At 40.9% G+C, this 13390-nt stretch overlaps 1 long non-coding RNA gene across 4 annotated transcripts in view; it reads right to left on the bottom strand.

Moving 5' to 3' along the window:
* LOC102569955 (uncharacterized) overlaps positions 1 to 7993 on the bottom strand; it is a 257947-nt gene extending 249954 nt beyond the window's left edge. For 3 of the 4 annotated variants that reach the window (XR_009463434.1, XR_009463436.1, XR_002089861.2), the window contains exon 1: positions 7270 to 7993. This is a non-coding gene — a long non-coding RNA (uncharacterized LOC102569955). Of the gene's footprint in view, positions 1 to 5428; positions 5668 to 7269 lie in introns of all 4 variants that reach the window. The other variant, XR_009463435.1, reaches the window with a different exon arrangement.
* Between the last annotated feature and the right edge of the window lie 5397 nt (positions 7994 to 13390).

Raw genomic sequence — 13390 nt, 5'->3', positions numbered from 1 at the left:
CTGGAATAGGCAGACGGATTCAACCTACAGAACTCAGATTTTCCACAGTGGTTACAAAATGGTGTTTCTTGAGTACACTGGGAACATCTTGAGAAATAAACTTGCTAGATGATTCTGATAAACTTCCCAAATTACACATCTGCCAGTAAAACTTATCCTTGGAAAATATATGCCAAAGAAGAAAGATGCAAGAATGAATAATATGACTGTGTGTGCGCACAACTATAGGAATTCATTCACCAAACCCCCCCACAAAAAACACTAAAACAAACAAAAAAAATAACCCCCCCCCCAAACTATCTTTTAGCAAATACAAGTTCTTTGTACCAGAAACAGTATTCCCAGGTGTTAATTCAGCTGCAGAATGTGTGGCATGCCTCTTAAAGCAGAGACAATGACAGGATGGGGAAAACCTTACTAGGTCATATCTAGTTTATTTCCATTATATCTAAAGTGATTTGACTGCTCAGTGACTCATGCAATGGGTCTTCCACGAGTTCTCAAAAGATCACACCACAGTCTCATGGAATATTTAATGTTTGTACAGAACCTACACATGGAGTATTTTTCCTGACATTTAGCCAAATTTTCCTTTGTTTAAATCAGCCCATGGTTCCTAGTTATATCCTATCAGATGACCAAGCCTTTTTCCTGACCGTCTCATTTTTGTAGGCAGACTATCAACTATTGCCCAACCTAAACACACATGTCCTTTCATTTAGCCAAGCTACATGTACTTAGTTATTTTAATTTTTCCTCATAACTCATTCCTTCCAAACCTTAATATACTTCAAATTCAAGATGGGATCATAGCAGTAAGAACTAGGAGAGAAACATTTTTTTCCTATTAAGCTCCTTTCATCTTGTGCTTTATTTTACCACTCCGTGCTATAGTATGGGTTCTTCAATTGACGGTGCAAATATACACTGTTCAAAACCAGGCAGCCATTTCAGATAATTAACTGAAGATCTACCTAAGGGGGTTTCCAGGTAATTTGCAGCTTGACTGACCTACAAAAATCTATGCAAATAATTTTGTGGTACCTGCAGGTAATGGGTGTTTGTTCATTCCAGAACTACTTTAATTATTATTTTCCTTGTAGTTCAAAAGGGAAAAAGGAATAATTTACTCCCCAAAAATGTTTCATGCACTAATTTAAAATAATTGGCTTCAAAAGAAAATATGGGAAACAACCCAAAATATTTTAATATGTTAAAATATGAAACAAAAAAGTCGAGATGACAAATGTTTGTGTATACAGGAATAGGGTGGTTTCTCATTTAATAGATGGCACTCCCTCTAGTGGTTGTTACCATTTTTTCAGGAGCTACTAGGAAACATTAAGTAGAGTAACATTACACGAGAGCTGGCCTACCTCATTTGTAGTTAGTAAATACTGTTATTTGGAGCCAAATTGTGCCCGGGTGGTTCCTTCATAGTACTATTGTTGACCAAAATGCATTCTATAGAACATTTACTTCAAACCAAATTTAATACAGTGGTTGCAGCCTCTGAAATCCAAAACCAAATCTGAAGACAAATCATGAGTCAGCCAAGCACTCATATGTTCTTATGCCCCTGCCAAATAAGAGATACCACAAGAAAAAATGCTATTTGCGCTTGAGTATTTTAAGTCATAACTTAAAAGTTCAAGATTTGTATCTGTCCTGCTACTATTCATGCTTTGGAGGCTGTGGAGGGAGGTGGAAATCAATATAAATTTTAAGGAAAAAGAATGCTGCTTGCATAAATCATCTTTAGGAAGGATGAATTCTTAAGTTGCAAAAGTAGATACCTGGGTGGTTTGGGGTGAGAAAAAAAAGTGAGTAACAAGAAATGAAGCCAGATTGTTAAGAAAATGAATACTCTCTACTGAAATTACGCACAGGCTTAAAGTACATTCCTGAATCAAGGTTGAAGTCTTTTCATACAGTTGCAAAGTAGCCAAAATTGAAGGCAAGAGTTGACAAAACTCCTCGTACTAATTTCACCCTTGCCAAGCATCTCACCAGAAAGAACAAAGATTGTAGCCTAAACTGGTAATATCGCTAATAGTGTTCTTTTCACATCACATCCATGGGAATTAAAAGAAGACAAGGCAAGTAGAGTAATGTTTGACAGCTTGCACTACAACTACCCAAATGACATCTGTTTTGCGTTTGAAATGGCAGGTTCATCTCATATTCAGGTTTGCTAAACTCAAATATGTCACAAGGAAATGCATTTGATGTTTATTCTCTCTCATTTCAGAGCCTGTAGAGTATGCCTCGGTGCTTACAAGGAGCACCCCCAATCTAGTACTTTATTCTGTAGGTTGTTTACTAAAAGGCATTCTTTTCAGGTCATCTGGAAAACTAACTTTGCACAGGAAGGGAAGTAGAAATGTATATGACTCAAACTCCTGAACACCCAGGCTAGGGACAGACATTCAAAAAGCTGGAGCCTGAATTGATTCAATCTTTGCAGGTTAGTCTAACCTGCCTAGGGTGAACCGATTTGCAAATGAGCAGACATTCACTGTTAACTCCAGAAATGCAGGCACATGACTGCAATTGCTTAGGTCAGAAGCTGGGGGGTGCAATAGCCACTCTTGGCTGCAGGGATGTTGTGCTGGGGGGCATGGCCAGCCCTGGCAGTAGCCTGGAGTTAACTGGCCAGGGAGGGGGTTTAATTCCCCCCTCCCTGCCCCACCAACACAGACCTAGGCTGCGGTCCACCTGGCACTCCCCCCTCACTGATACAGGGGACACATGGGGGTGTGACCCCAAGACAGAGAGGGCAGGGAAGGAGGTATATCCCCCTTTCTTTGGAATCTGGCAGAGGTGGCAGGAGGGGGCTTATCCCACCACTCGCCCCATGCTAGGAGCAAATCAGCTGTGGCAGTTGTGGCTAGCAGACTCCCTGCTCTGCCCTGAGGTACTGCAGCTGGGATAATCCCCCTCCCTGCCCCCTCTGCCTCAGGAGGTCATATCAGCCAGCATCTGGCTGTGCCCCTGCTCCCACCACTGCAGAAATGAGCGGGGAGCACCAGGCAGACACCGGCTGGACTCTGTGCTGGTATTCTCCCCTTCCTGGCCGGTTCACTCCAGGTTACTACTGCTGGAGCAGCAAGCAGAGAAATGTCTGGTTGGTCCATGCAGGTGGGGAGAGGGGATAGAAATAAGTCTCTTCCCTGCTCCCTTCTGGGGCCAGCATCTGGCCAGGCCCCCACCCCTACTTGTCCCTGCTCCAGCTAGGGAGCAGAGGAGCAGGGGCAGGGCCAGGCCTGCTCCGCTGGAGCGGAGCAGAGAGCACAGCCCAGTCCAGGTATCTCTCAAACTGGTTCTGGCCATTTTAAAACTGGTTTACGTGCACAAAACATCTGTTCTGTTACAAGTTTAAACCAGTTTCTGATCATTTAAACTGGTTAATGTGCAACTTCTGTCCCAAGCTCTAAAGCGTACATATGTTAATGTCATATTAGACAATTTCAGGTAAGACACAATCCTCAGGCTATGCAATGGTGATTTCAAAGTACAAATAGACATAGAGAGGCTTTAAATTAATAGAATTTTAACACAGGAATAAGCATCAGTGTTTTAACCCCCATAATGAATGTCCTGCAAGATGAATACCAAGACAAAAAATGGAAGATAAAAAAAAAAAAAAAAAACAAAAACAAACTGTAGGGCCAAATGCCAATTCCAGTTAGATGTGTGTGCATAAATCCAGTGTACTTGGATGAGAGTTTAGGCTTTGATTAGCAAGTTTTGTGACTTGTTACACTTCAGAAAACTGACAAGTTGCATCTGCCACTAAGTTCACAGGACCTGAATCACAGGCTGGAGAAAAACAAATGGTATTTGCCATTTGAGATGAATAGCAGAGCTACAGCACAATATACAAGATATCTTTCTGTACAAGTATTCCAGTGAGTTCCTAAATGAATTCACTTTGCTCATTTGGTCCCTGTACGTTGAACTACCTAGTTTACGGGCAGGAATGTTTTCAGAGTGAATTTCCAAGTGAAGTAGTAATCTGTGCAGACAGCAACTTTGCAGGTTCATCCAATCAAGGCAGAGAAGCAATACAATGCAACTGCTTAAATGAATGGCAAACACTTAGAGTTTAACATGTGTGTCAGGAGTGTGTAGAAGAAGAGACAGTGAATGCATTTGAACAGAAGGTGAAGATAACTGAAAGATGTTCTGCAGGTAGAGAAAACTGATTTGTTTAATGAAAATGTGCAGCTATTAAACAGGTTGAATAAATAAATGCTTCCTCCTCTAAACAGCTATTACTGCTCAGCACAGATATGGCTATCTAGTCCTTGTTCCGACTGGCATATTTTTATGCTTGTCTTGTATGGGTAGAATAGGAAAAAGCAGCTACCATATACCAGTAATGAGGCCAATAAGTTATGACTTTCTAGACTTTTTCAAGCCGGGAGACCATCATCCTCCAAAGTAAAATAAGATAGTCTTTACCCCCAAAATGTTCAATCCAGGCAAATATACTTGAGACATCATCTTGCTCAGAGGGTGAAAAATTCCAATGTTTCACCTTAACATATGTATTAATGTTTTATCTGTCCTAGAATTTGGCCTTACACAAATCACGTAACTGAAAAAACATAGCAATTTATATAAAGTATACAATTGCAATCCTGTTATATAAAGTAATAACAGGAATGCATAAGATACATTTCTGGAAGAATTGCTGAGTGAATCACTTGTGGACCAAACAGAAGTTCTCTTCAACAGAAAACAGAGTGTGTGCATAAAGAGGCATCATATTGAAAAAAAAAAAAAAAAAAAAAAAAAAAAAATCACATTGATTTTTCAAACCAGCACATTTAAAGAGAGAAAATAACCTACCATGGAACAGAAGGCCAATGATTATTCCTATAGGTTAGTTTTCGTGTATGGTTTTTTCCCCCCTGTCTTTTGGTATTTTTTCCAGGCTGCATCTCAGTTCAAAAGTTACTGTAGAATATTTGTTTACCTTAGCAGTTTCCTTTAAAACAGCAAAGAATAATAGGAGATGCCAAATTGACGGCACCAGAAGTTGAAGATTTTCAAATAAAGGACAGGTAGGACGCAACATAACACCATAAGCCAATACTCTGCATCAACTGTAACCTTTTCCAGGCAAAGATAGCTTACACTAAAATCATCCAGAAGGGTACAAGGCATGAAGGGGCTGAGGTTTGCAGTCCTCTCAAATCAAGTTTAGCGTAAGACCACTAACCTATTAAAAACAAGCAAACAAACAAGCAGCCTATAATCTGCTGCCAGATGGCACATTTACAATATGAAAATGCTGAGTCAGTTCTAAACTGGTACCATCAGAGTATAATCCCAGGATAAACATAAGAGACTGATTGGAGGTTATATAATTTTTAGAACCTAGGCAAATTTGAAAAGCCTCAGATCTTTTCCTCCTCACCTGTTTCCAGTAACAGCATTACCAAGGAAAGGAGCTCCTTTACTTAAAATTGTTAAGATCTGGAAACTCATGGTGTGATTTTCCAGCCTTCCTCCTCCCCACGTAAGGTGCACTCAAGTCAATGGGAAATGTAGATGGTCAGCACCTTTTGAGAAATTACACCAACTTGAAATGCTAGAAGCTTGACAGATAAGCACCTGATGGCAGGTTAATCGATCTTCTTCTCCCATTAAGCAAACCTGTTATTGGTAGTCAGAAAACCAATGCATAAGTAGTTATATATAGCATTAGTTCCTTAATGCTTTAGGGCATCTTTAAGTATTATCAAGTTCCTGGATGTAAACTTATGAACACACTTAGTCTGGCACATGAGAGATCAAGTATTCCATTCATTACTGCTCTGATTCAATGGCCTTACGCAGATAATCAATAGCTAAACTGATAAATGAGAAGACTTCTTAAAAATCTATTCCTTGAGTGCTGGGACTGAATGCTTTATTCTTGACAGCTGCAATTTATAATTTAGTGACTAAGAACATTTGTTCCAGCTATATAGGCGTACTTCTCACAGCAGAGGGGAAAAAAACAGAGCATTTTTGAAAGCCAGACAATTCATCTGGACAGGGAGCAACTAATTTAGTTAACAAATCAGGACAAGTTATTAGGGAACTAAAAATAAGCAAAAAACACTCTTAATGTTCATAATTAAAACACTCATTGTAGGAGCTAGAAGAAAGGGAGTTCTTTAAAATAAAGAGCTAGGAAAAGTAAAGAAAAAAAAAATGTAGCTTTTAATGTTGGAGTATAATCTTTTTCATATGACTAAGCAATCTGTTGAGATCATTCCAGCTATTTACATTCCATGGCAATGTTTTAAAATTCCATTCAGCAATTAGTGTACCTTAATTGGGTCTTTAAACTTAAGACCATAGGTCCTAAATATTATGTTTTAAAATTTCCACTTCCAAGTATTCAAGATAAGTAAAGTGTCTATCAAAAACTATTGTGTAAAAATGAAACTTGTTTTCACTGAAATACCAAAAATTATAATAATAGTAGTCATCAAGAAAGTCAGTTTTGTGGAAGGATTATTTTTCACAGAAAATTCCAGGATATTTGAAGTCTACACGTCCAAACAAAAATGCTTTTTTTTTTTTGGACCAGGTCCCAAACTTGTCCTTTATAACAGCTAATGCACTTAATTGCATATAAAAAAAGATATTTAGTTCTGAACATATTTCATTACATGAATTCAATTTGTGACTAGCAACCAGGTTCTTTTATATATTTCAGGCAGAATGAAGGTTAATACCCGTGTTCATTAACTCCCCTTTAGAGCACAGAGAAATTCCTACACTAAAGATTTTAACAAAAAGCTAAACATAGAGCATATCTACAGCACATAATTTTACATTGTTCTCATGCTGGATTCACATACAGAAAGATTCAGATTTGGTTACGTATCCATTCAGTAAAATGCAAAAGTTTAAAAGAACTTTGGATAATGCCTGGAGAACTCACTGCCACAAGATTCTATTAGAGGCAAGAACAAACCCCAATTAAAAAGGACTGCATATTGCATGAGGAACTTCCAGAGATATAAAACCAAACATTTGAAAGACACAAGCTTTGTGATGGATATGAAGTTTTCTGCTCCTGCATAGAAAATTAACTCCTGGTTCTTAAGAATTTAGAAGGTTTTCTCCATGGACAGTTAATTTCATCTACACTTTTTCCTTGACCTTATTCTGAATTTGTAGTGCAGGAAAACATCAGGATAAACAAACCAAGTACAGCAGTTCCTGACAACAGCTGCATTTTTTTTCTGTTTCTACACTCACCTTAGGAAAACCTCTGGATTGCCATTATGATGGGCAACTCATTCCTTGTTCCAGTCTTCACATTCTTCCTTGTTTTGGAACTCAATGCTTAATTATCCAGAGTTTGTCTCAGTATCGACTAAGCTGGTATTTCACCTGTAGTTTGCAACCCTGACCAAGGGATCTTCTAGGTGGAAACTAGTAAGTATTTCTCTAGCACTGGAGCTCTTTGATATTAAAAGGATAGATAATGTCTCTCTCAGGAAGGAGCTGATACAGGATCGCAAGTAAGTACCTAACAAACTTACTGTGCCGACTCATCCCATGTATGTAGCACATCCCCAGGAAGTCCTTAAGTTATAGCTCCTGCAAACAGTAAAGACAGTGTACTGATTGAAGGAGTGACCTTGAAAGGAGACATTTCCTGCCTCAGCAAAGTAGAAAAGTTTTTGGAGTTAATAGCAAGGGATCTGCCTCTGTTCTTTCTCTCAGCAACAAAGCACAAGTTCTTTGTATCCACCTTAGGCCTGTATACCAGGCACTTGTGCAAACCCCTATCCTCATACTTCTCTGCATCCTCTGAAAGATCCATGAACTTTACAGCAAAGTCTCCTACAGAAAGCTCCTCTGTGAACTAATCTTTTAACCTTGGGGTCTTTCACCAGCTTAGGCACTGAGGAGAATCTTCTTGTGAGTTTCTTTTCAGTTCCAGTACTCCTTGCTGAGACCCTCAAAACCACTTCTATTTCAGGTGAAACTGATTGTGCCCAACCTCCAGAATCTGAAGTGTATTGTAATTGCTCCTGTGATTTCTTTCACCTGCAGCCTAAGCTTAGGACTCTGGTTGCTCACCCAGCTGAGGCTGTGTCAGTAGGGGGGGAGAAAGATGATGATTCCTTGCTATTACATTTAGTTGCTGTAGACCGTTTGCTTCCCAGGGCTTTTAAGCTGCTCTGCCAACTATACAGGGCAGTGAAATTCATTAGGCATAGAGGGACAGATGACTTCACAAGCTGAAAACCAGCAGAATCAGACCATTGCCCCCTGGGCTGCACAATCCTTGATAATGCTACAGTAGGTGTACTAGGTGATAAGTGAAAATCTGCTGTACATCTGGGCCCCCATTCTCAGCACATGCGCCTCACTTTCCATTGCCCTACACCTTGGTCAGTCACTTCCATGCTGATGGGGTAGCATTAGGCACTCATTTTGCCTGGGTATAACTGACTTCATGAGTGCTAAGCAGCAGAATTCCTACTTCAATATTTAAACCACCCTGGGCCTAAGTTTTCTCCTAGCTATGTGCACTATGGCTTTGCAAAACGGAAGCATTTTGTTTTGACCAGTGTTTTGACAGAACGGTGTTTCGTTTCCATTTTTGTTTTGCATCAAAACAGCTGTTCCATTTCGTTCCGTCAAAACGTTTTGCCATTTCAACCTTGTTTTGACGTTTCGTCCATAGGATATAATGGGGAAGATCAAAACAGGCTATAACTTTGTCATTTCTGGCCAGATTTGGATGAAACCTGCAGGAACAGTAGCCCCTTCCGAGGGCATGATGTGTGCCAAGTTTCAAAAAGATAGATATAGGGGGTTTGGAGAAAATGCACCCCAAAATCCTGAAAGCAAAACTTGTGTCACAAGTATGTGTTAAGACACAGTGGAGTCAAAACTGCAGGCTTTCTGGCCCCTGATGAGGCCACGAAGCCTGCCAAGTTTCAAGAAGATAAGTACAGGGGCTTGGGGGGAACTGCACCCCAAATTCTTGAAAGCAAAGTACATGTCACATGTATGTTAAGCCACAGTGGGGTCAAAAGAGCAGGGGTGGTAGCCCCTGGTGAGGCCACAAAGCCTGCCAAGTTTCAAGGTAATAGGTGCAGAGGTTTGGGGGGAACTGCACCTCAAGCTGCTGACAGGCAAAACTCGTGAAATAGATGACAGTGTCAAGGCGGAGCGGGCTGAAAACTGCAGGGGTGATGGCCCCTGCTCAGGCCATGAAGCCTGCCAAGTTTGAAGGAGATAAGTACATGGGTTTGGGGGAAACTGCACCTCAAGCTGCGGACAAGCAAAACTCGTGACATGGGTGCTTGTGCAACTGTGTCTGTCTTGGGGCACTGGGAGAGGGGGTGGGGGTGGGACTACTGCAGCCCTGGCTGCTAAGCTACTGTGTTACCAGTTACCAATTAATCATGATTCACTCAGGGACCAGCCTAATACACACTACCTAACTACTACATAATGACTTAATGACCATGGATTAACACCTACAAAACCACTGACAGACTAATCAATACAGACTATCAACTGTCCCAAGACAGAGACAGTCAGTTGCACAAGCACCCATGTCATGAGTTGTGCCTGTCAGCAGCTAGAGGTGCAGGGCCCCAGAACCCAGAAGCCCTGCACCGATCTTCTCAACAGTTGGCAGGCTTTGTGGCCGCAGCAGGGGCCACCATCCCTGCAGCTTTCACCCCACTGCACCTTAACACACACAGGGTCACCCATGTCATGAGTTTTGCTTGTCTGCAGCTTGAGGTGCAGTGTTCTCCAAACCCCTGTACTTATCTCCTTGAAACTTAGCAGGCTTTGTGGCCTCTACAGGGGTAGCATGTCTGCAGTTTTGACCCTGTTGTGGCTTAACACACACACGACACAAGTTTGGCTCTCAAAATTTTGGGGTGCAGTTTCTTCGAACTCTCTGCACCTATCTTCTTGACACTTGGTATGCTTTATGCCCTCAGAAGGGGCTACCATTTCTCCTAGTTGTATCTAAATCTGGCCAGAAATGACTAAGTTCTAGGCTGTTTTGATCTTCCCCATTATAGCCTATGGGCGAAACATCAAAACAGCATCGAAATGTTTCGACTTGCCTCATTTCGTTTCAAGCCTGTTTTGACCATACCTGTTTCATTTTGATGTTGCTGTTTCGACCTCAAAACAGGTCAAAACAGCATCAAAACAAAACTGGTGGTGAAATTTCTCACAGCCCTAATGTCCACCCCAGTCTTATGCTCAATCCACTGAGTCACACGGTCTCTCTGTCGTATCTCCAGCAAGAGTTCCTGTAGTAAGGCAAAAACTCAACAAGGTCTTCTCAAGTTCTAGTGTGCTGTGATGAAGATCAGGTGGGACATCCTTTAGCCCCTGAAATAATTTTCCAGGTAGTATGAGAAAAATCCACTTGTATATAGAGAGAATTAGTGCTGGGGATATGGAGTGCATTTCTGAGGTATTGTAAAACAAGTAAAACTTAGAGAGAAAGCTTCCTTTTGTGCACTTTTTGAGAAGAAAAGATCATTTCCCTCCTTGACTCAGACTAACAAACCATTCTAGGAAACTTTCCTTGGGGACCGTTGCTCTTGTTATTTCCTTAACCTGTTAGGTCTATTCTTCTACTGTGTTCTTGGCTTTTATCAGGGGAAGCAGCAAATACGGGCAGACTTTTCAAAAGAAAATTTCAGTGCTTCTGGAAATATTTCTTCTCCTTTACAGTTACACACAAAGGGTCAGAATGCTCTGTCATTTATTCTTTTGTTCCTTGAATGCATAAATGTACAAGCTTTTGATAAACACTGGCAGGAACCCAAGTTTTTGTGCCACGGTGTTTTAATGCTTCAAAAACATGTGGGATTCTCTATGCCTTTCATCTTTGGCTTCTGTGGCCTTTCAAAACTATGTATGAAGTTTTGCTTTTCAAAAAGACAATTGAAACAAAACATAAATCAGTGGAAACACACAATCTGTGCCTCTTCCATCACTCAAGACTACATCTTCCTGTCGCTGAACCTCACTGTACCTGGAAAAGGCAGAATCTCTATTCTTGCTGGAGGCGAGGATCTGAACTTCCGTGTATTTGTCTATGGACAAGCTTTCAAATCTATGTTTCCCTAACCAGAGTTGCTAGCCTTAAGTTTGAATTAACAGCTTCTTCATTAAGTAGCTGCATCATGAAAATAGATGTTACCAGTACACTCCCTGCCTGGATTTTCTGAAAATGATATAGTGCTTAAAAATTAAGTCCCTCTGTTAACTCAGGGAACAGCTACAGGAATCAACAGTGTCTGTGCAAGTTTTCCCAGACCATTTTCTTAATGATCAGCAAATCAAATGTGCCCAAGAGGGACAGAACCTAAAGGAAAAAAAACTCCTTTTATGCTGACTGCTGAACAATGAATTCTGCTTATACCAAAGACTTTGGTATAAGCAAACTTTGGACTGCTGTTATGAGCAATGCCCAGGCAAATCCTTGCATCTCCATGCAGCTAACTGCAAAATCTGGCCCAAAGATGGTAGGATTTACAGTGATGACTTCAAGGTGGAAATCTCTGAATCACAACAGCAACTTCCCCAGTCACCCAAACCTTACATCATCACACTTTTAATAAAATACCTTCCAATACCTTGGAAAATGTCTGTCTCTACATTAATTAAAGCCAAAAGATCGAGTCACAGGCTAATACTGTGTTGGATGCTGTAAAGGAAAACAAGTAGCAACAAATCTATCTATACTTGAATAAAAATTTTGTTTTCCCTGGCATCTAGTAAACTAATCTCATTATGTTGTCTAGTAGCTGCTATACCTGTTATACATGTATTTAGGAATATTACTAAATATTGGGCGAAGCGGGGGGTGGTGCCTCGGTTTCCAGGGTGACCATGGCATCACTGGAGGGGAAGGGGGAAAAAAAAAACCTTGGGCAAATTCAAGAGGAGGTTGGACGATCACCTGTCTGGGGTCTTGTGAACCCAGCATTCATTCCTGCCTGTGGCAGGGGGTCAAGCTAGATGATTTGTTCAGGTCCCTCCTAACCCTAGCTACTATGAAACTATGAAACTTCCTAAATCCTGTTTTATTGACAAATATTTACTTGGTGTGCATCACACAGGGCCCCGTATATTAAGACAGAATAGCAAAGGACGCTTACCAGTGTTTGAGGGAGGGGAGGTTTCTTCCTGAAGTTTGTCCTGGACAAAGAATCCAAGACTCCCTCCCCTTCCAGAGAAGTACCCCTCATACTGAACCACAGATCAAGACTTTTTGGCTTGCTAACCTTCTGGTCCTATGTATCTTCCTCTCTTGGCTACCCAGTGGACCAGCTTGGCTAGAAGGGATAATGCCTAGCCCACAGCTAGCGGGTTAGGGCACGTTCTGGGACATGGCAGATGTAGGGTTAAAGACTCTCTAGCTGAAAGGGCCTAGAATCCAATCCCCATTCCCTAGGCAAAGGCTTTAACTATAAGGTCATTGGGATTAAAGGTGCATGGGTCCTTCTCTTGTTAGTTATGCTTTTACTCTGACTAAATTTGCAGGGAGTTGCACAAAATTACATGCTCCCCCAGGCAGAATACAAGCATAAGCAGCTGTAGCAGATTTCTTCTGTGTGTGTAAGACAAGTCCAGTCACACTGGTAAGTGGCACTATGTGCCACGAGATTAGAGCATCTTGCAGTATCACAACCCACTTTGTACCTACATGACTGAAAGAATCAATTCTCCCCTCAATTATTTCAGATTTATGCCATTATACATTTCTTTGCCACAATGAAATTAAAACAGATGTACTAAATTGGCCCTAGGTGTTTTCATCCAGAAGAAAATTCATTTCAACAGCAGTGAGAGAAACAGGAAAACAGCGTTTGCTTACAAAATTTTCCATATGAGGACTGGACCATGCAAATTCTCATATTCCTCTGCAGAGACAGCTGTGAAAGCTGAGAAACTGTTTGTGAATGGGTTGAACAGATTTCCGTTCATTTCACACTAACCAAGCATGAGATTAACTCATTTCAACTCAGAACATTTAGAAATGGAGTTAGTTCAAATACTGTCTACCACCATGGCAGATGGAACCTTACATGACCCTGCTAGTTTTAACCTCTCAGTTTATGAGACTTTCTCAAGCAGTATATTCAGAAGAGAAGCCACCACCACTTAGAAGCTCTGACATGCCAAAAGGTGTTTTGTAAGAAAGTGTTGGCAGAAAATATTTCTCTGTTCCTTGTTTCATCCCTTATTTTCTTTGAAAACAGAGATAGCAGAGCAGCATAGGGAGCCAATACGGATTTTTGATATTTCAAGCAGAAGTGGTATCAGCTTTTTATGCTTGGAGATCCTTCTGTTGTCAACAGGTTGGTTGGGTATT

The sequence above is a fragment of the Alligator mississippiensis genome, chromosome 7, assembly GCF_030867095.1.
Source record: "Alligator mississippiensis isolate rAllMis1 chromosome 7, rAllMis1, whole genome shotgun sequence".
NCBI lineage: Eukaryota > Metazoa > Chordata > Crocodylia > Alligatoridae > Alligator > Alligator mississippiensis.
The sequence above is the reverse complement of the archived record's forward strand: the minus strand, read 5'-3'. Positions and strand labels throughout refer to the sequence as shown.